At 44.1% G+C, this 6,000-nt stretch overlaps 1 long non-coding RNA gene across 1 annotated transcript in view; it reads right to left on the bottom strand.

The window, feature by feature from the left end:
* Nucleotides 1–679: 679 nt before the first annotated feature.
* LOC118606928 overlaps nucleotides 680–6,000 on the bottom strand; it is a 75,480-nt gene continuing 70,159 nt past the window's right edge. The window contains exon 3 of the long non-coding RNA XR_004952689.1: nucleotides 680–2,572. This is a non-coding gene — a long non-coding RNA (uncharacterized LOC118606928). The remainder of the gene's footprint in view (nucleotides 2,573–6,000) is intronic.

The following is a 6,000-nucleotide window of genomic DNA, read 5'->3' as shown; positions in this document are numbered from 1 at the left end:
GATGACCAGGGAGGGCTTCTCTGAGGAACTAGCATTTCGGCAAAGTCACGAAGGGTAGAGAGGACGAGGCTCATAGTAGTCCCGGCAGAGGAAGCAAGTGCCCTGGGGTCACAAAGAGCTTGCAAACAGATGAGAACTGAAAGAAAGCCAGTGTGCCTGCAACAAAGTCTGGCCAAGAGAGCTGGCCAGGCAAGGACCTGTTTGTGGGCACCGAGGGAAGGAATTTGCATATTTTCCCACATGCAATGGAAAAACAGCCAGTGAAGGATTTTAAGCAGAATAGTAACAAGATCTGATTTGCTTTTGTAAAAAGCTCATTCTGCGTGCAGTGTGAGAACAGAATGCAGTAGAGGAAGAGGGCGAGATGCAGACAGGTGAGAGGGGACTGTTGTACCCCAATCCCAAAAAAGAGAGGCCAGAGTGGTAGAAGCATCAAAGGAGGTAAGATGTGTTTGGAAGATTTACTGAAAGTTTGAAACGATGTAGAGAGAATAAGTTAGAGAAGTCAATGATGCGCACTTTGCGATGGGGAGTATGGGAGAGTGACAATGAGCCTGACTGTTTCATTGAAGAGCCACGGGATGAAAGTTGATGTCACAAAGTCACTGAAGGAACCGAGATTAGTGGGGGGAGAGGGTCTCAATGCAAAACGATGGCTGAGCCCTGACGCTTGTCGAAGTTTGCATTTGGAAATCGCCACCTTTATTTAATGAGTCAGAGAGGAAAACTAATTTTGCCTCCATTCTGGGTTCTTGGTTGAGACACCCCTGTAATAAAACACAGAGTAACAGGAGAAAAATGAATTTCATTATGTATATGCATATGGGCGCCTCCGCTATGATACAGAATCCAAGACATGACCAGAGTAGAAAGCTTTTACATGAAGAAACAATACATTTGTGAAGAATTGACAAAGCAGGGAGATTTGGGCGAGGCATAGTAAACAGTGGAAAATTAACAAGATTTGTTTATACCGCCTTCCAGGCCCTAAATTTTCTGTAATAAGGATGCCTTCTACCCCACTGGTACAGGGAGGGGAGCTTTCACCTGCTTTCAGGGGAATAAAGGAGTCAGAAAGTTCTTCTTGCACCAACGGTTTCTTGAGAACCTTTAATTCAAAGTAATCAAAGTGGCAAATGTGGAGGTGACACATTCTCAATCCTGTCTCTGGTCATTAACTAACATTTAATGCTCAGGAAGGCAAATTGCTTTCTACCAATTTTGGGCCTTCTGCAGTTCCCTGGTGGCTGAACCCTGACAATGCAGGCAGAGAAGACAAGGCCCCAGCATCCCCCCTGGGGCAAAGTACTTGACTTTGCATGAATGCACGGGCTGATGGGAGAACTCCCTAAGGCCCCAACGCTGCCCATCGCTGAGCTAGAAAGACTCCCAGTCATTGCTCACACTTTCCCCCTAGGAGACTCCATCGCCTGGACTTTACCTCTACCTAGAAAAGTGTCACTGGCCAATCCTCATGCCACCTCCTACCTGATCTTACTTCTCTGGGGTTCCCCAGGCTGGCCCACAGAGGTGGATTTTATTGAGTGGCTTCTCTGCTATGACCTCTATCTGATTTACTGAATCTAAAAAAAAAAAAAAAAAAAAATCGTAACATCAGAACCAGTGTTTTGGGGTCAAAATTGCAGCTTGAGGACCTGGATTGAAGACCCCAGTTTCATGACTTGCTCGTTGTATAATTTGCAGTGATTTCCTTAATCTCTCCGAGAGCCTCCTATTCCTCTCGGGTAGAATAAGAACGATGAAATGCCTATCTGAAGGGTCCTGGAGGCTTCGGTGAGCCGGCCCGGGGAAGACGCCGTGGTGGCTGGTGCAGAGTCAGCGTTCCCGGCTCCGGATCATGTTATTCGTGCAGGGAGAGCCACGTTTCCAGGCAGACAGCTGCAGCGATCCCTAGGCTGAGGATCAGCCGCCCCAGCTGTTGCTGCACCCCCGTGGGTCCTCTGCCTCCCAAATCCTGAGAACCAGTAGCCCTCTTGGCAATCATTGGAGCTCCGAGGATGAGGAGGCAGGGCTGGCTGTGAAGCCATCCGGGGGGCCTGGCTGGCAGGACCTCCTCAGTGCCTGCTATGCCTGGCGTGAAGCCAAGTAGGGATGGAGCCCGTCAGAAACCAGAGTTTTCAGAAGATGGCCTTGGGGGGCCTTGGGAGGAGGTTTCTGGGCAGGCCTTATGCAACACCAGTACCCTCAGCTCAGCCATTATCCTCCTGGGGACTGTGCTTGAGGTCATTTTCCTTCCAGATGGCTACTCAGAGCAGTTCCCCAGGAAGAAGACCTTTTTCAGACACGATGTGGCTTACAGGGGAGAGCCCACAAAGCTAGGTTTCAACTCTGATTCTCAGCAGTGACTCAGCAGTGAAACAGACCATGCCCCTACCAGCCAGATCTCAGTGCTCGTGGAAATGAGATCGCAGGGGAAACGTGCCCATCGACGGAGGTGTTGTCCAAGGAAGCAACCTCCGCATGGCAGAGGGCAGATTCCCACGTGTGACTCACGTAGTGACATGGGAGAGGGCAGATTCCCACGTGTGACTCACGTCCTGATGGCAATTTCCTAGGGACAAGTGAAAAACAAGTGAAAACTGTTGGTCAAAACAAAGCTTTTGGTCTGTGGGGATTCTGCAGTGAACGGAAAAGGCCTGGGGCTGGCTGAGTCATCCATGTGGGTGACCGTTTTTTTTTTCCATTCTATAAAACAAGAGTTGGGCTCCAGAAAACGGACACGAGGAATCCGATTAAACGTTTGCACCCACCCGTCAGCATCCTTGGGTAACTTTCTGTTGCCACTATCTGGAAGAACTGGGGGAGTTGGTGAATTTCTCCTCCGAAGATAGCGCCTCTCTAAATACTTAAATGTTTAGAGTAGAAATGATTTGCTTCCAAATAATACGGAAGAGACAAAAGTGGGCGGGGATATAGATTAGACTAGTCCATCTCAGTGGGTACGTGATTGGCATGTGGGAGATTTTTCAACCAATAAACATTAGTTGTTTTAAAATAATAAAAAGTTTTTTAAACTATAATATCTAATACCCAATATATATCCAAAGGCTTTTTAAAGTTAATATTCTTTAACCAAGCATTCCACTTTTAGAAATTTAACACAAAATGATGCAATGCAAATTAGTTTTTTTAAAAAAAGCTATTGTTTATAAAAGCAAAAAGAAAAAACTATCAGTAAGGAAGCACTTAAAAATTATGATAGACCCATGCAATAGCATACTAGACAGTTGTTTAAAAAAGAAGGTTAAAATAAATAATAAACTAAAAAAAAAATTGTGTTTCAAATTACAAAGGGATAATTTCCCTGACATATAAAAAGCTACTTCGGATTAACAACTCACCTCCCCCAAAAAAGGCAAATATGAAAAATAAATGTGTATATGTGTATTTGTAGATGAGCAAAAATCACAATCTGATAACACATCCTATCGGGAATGAAAATTAGTACAGCCTCTGTAGAGAGAATTTAGCAATATTGATAAATCGTGTGCTACGTCTATGTCTATAAGGATATCTATTGCTAAATTGACCCAGCAATGCAACCCTCGTAATTTATTTAATATGCATAAAATAAAGGGTGAACAAGGTTTTTCACTGCAACATTATTTGTGACGGCAAAAGACCGGAGACGACCTAAACGTCCATCAACGGCAGACTGGTTAAGTACACCGGGATGGAACGGAGTCAGCAGAAGCATGAACAGGGACCAGAGGCGACCATGAGAACATGAGCTTCCTGACCCATCCCCAGACCTCGAGACTGATTCTACAGAGAATGGACTTGGGGTTCAAGCCAGTCTTTTCTAGATTCCAAGGGACAGAGAGGCTCCAAAGAGCATCTGAGTCCATGCAAATACAGAAGTCAATTTCTGTGTTCTAACACGAAAAATGGCCATAATACACTATTAAGTGTGTGTGTGGCGGGGGGAAATCACAGAATAGTATTAGGGGGCGATTTCATTTCCATCTAAAATTTATTTACATATACATGTGTATACATATACATATATATATGGCAGAGGATAGACCAAGCTATTAAAGCAGTTATTAAGTGCCTACTATGTGCTAGGTGCTGAGAACATAAAGATAAATAAGAAATTAGAATGTCAATTCCATGAAGGAAGAGAACTTTGTTGTTTTATTTTCTATTATTGCCCCAGTGTCTGCCACATAATATGTACTCAATAAATAATAGAATGGAATGAGGGAAGGAAGGAAGGAAGGAAGGAAGGAAGGAAGGAAGGAAGGAAGGAAGGAAGGAAGGAAGGGAGAGATAGAGTTCAGCCCCCGAGTTGCTCACGATTGCTCACAGCCTAGTGTGGACACAGATGTGTGAGCAGATGACTTCTGAAAAGGGACGCCGTGGAGAACTCTGGGAGAGGGCTCCTAGTTGGTCCGGGCTTTGCATAAATTCTGTCCAATGCTGTCATCACCACCTCCCCCCACACCTTCAGCACAAGAGAAGTCAGTTGCGAAGTCATGACCATGGAGCTCGTTTTCAAGCTGGTAATGAGCGCCTCCAAAATGGATCTTAGAGAGCCAGAAACTCTTGGAAAACAACGCATTGTGTCTGTTTCTGAGGGAGACTGGCTTCAGATAACTCAAAGGTGACACCCAATGTCACTATGGGGAACTACACAGCAATCCTGACTAGTGGTACCAGAGGAGAGAGGGATGCCTGACCCTGAGCTATCACTGTTGTCCAGCTAGCTCAGTGAGGGTCTCTGAGAGGCCATCCTAAACAAGGAGAGCATGCCAGAACTTTCTGAAAAGATCCTCAACTCAAAAGCCAGCCCAAAGTGAGATGAATGAATTCTTCTTGGGGCTACTATAGCTTTTCTCTGCCCGAATGAGTTGTTGGCGATTTCATTTCCGGCTCCTTCTTTGATTCTTTTCTGAGAGCATTTGCTTAATTACAGTTGCCTTAGAAGAGCAGAAACCTCAAGAAGAGACATTGATTCTGGCTAAAAAACTTTCCAGACACTAACGTTTGCAGAGGGCCCTGTGCCATCCAGGTCTGGGTGGGAGTCTCTCCTCCGCCTCTTGGCAGCCATGTAGCCTTAGACGCATCTCTTCGCCTCCTTGAGCTTCAGTTTTCTCACTTGTAAAATGGAGATGATGATGCCCATTTTCCAAGGTTGCCAGGTAGATTATATGAAATCAGCTATGTGCACATAGTAAAATAGAAAAGGCTTCCTAAGTGTTGCTGTCGTTACCATTACAGGTAACATTTTGAGTTCTTATAAAACCTTGCTAAGCCTTCGACAGGTATTACCTTTTTTTAATCCTCACAACAACCCTATGAAATAGCTAATATTTCTATCTGCATTGTGTAGGTCGGAAAAACAGGTCCAGAGAGAATGATCAAGGTCACGTACTAATGAATGGCCAAGCTGGGATTCAAATCCAGGCCATTGACTTCATGAAGAGCACCTACTGTCAATCATGATATTCCAATGGTTCCAGGGTGTAATTACTAAGAAAACTATTCAAGATTAAATGCACCCAATTAAAATATGGGCAAAGGATCTGAACAGACAATTCTCCAAGGAAGATAAACAAATGGCTAATAAGTATATGAAAGGTACTCAATAGTCATTAGCCATCAGGGAACCGCACATCGAAACAACAATGAGATACCACTTCGGATCCACTAGGATGGCCATAAAAACAAACAAATAAATACAAAAAAAAAAAAAAAAAAGGAAAATAACAAGCATTTTGCTGGTGGAAATGGTAAGTGGTACAGCTGCTTTGGAAGACAAACCGCCAGTTGCTCAAAACGTTGAACATAGAGTTACTAGGTGACCCAGCAATGCCACTTCTAGATGTATACCTAAGAGAATAAAAACATTTGTCCACACTAGAACTTATACATAGATGTTCATAGCAGTATTACTCTCTATACTCACATTACTCTCTGTTCATAGCCGAAAAGTAGAAATAACTTAAATGTCCATCAGCAGATGAATGGATAAAC

The sequence above is a fragment of the Rousettus aegyptiacus genome, unplaced genomic scaffold (genome assembly GCF_014176215.1).
Source record: "Rousettus aegyptiacus isolate mRouAeg1 unplaced genomic scaffold, mRouAeg1.p scaffold_m13_p_8, whole genome shotgun sequence".
Lineage (NCBI taxonomy): Eukaryota > Metazoa > Chordata > Mammalia > Chiroptera > Pteropodidae > Rousettus > Rousettus aegyptiacus.
This window is presented reverse-complemented; position numbering and strand designations above follow the sequence as displayed.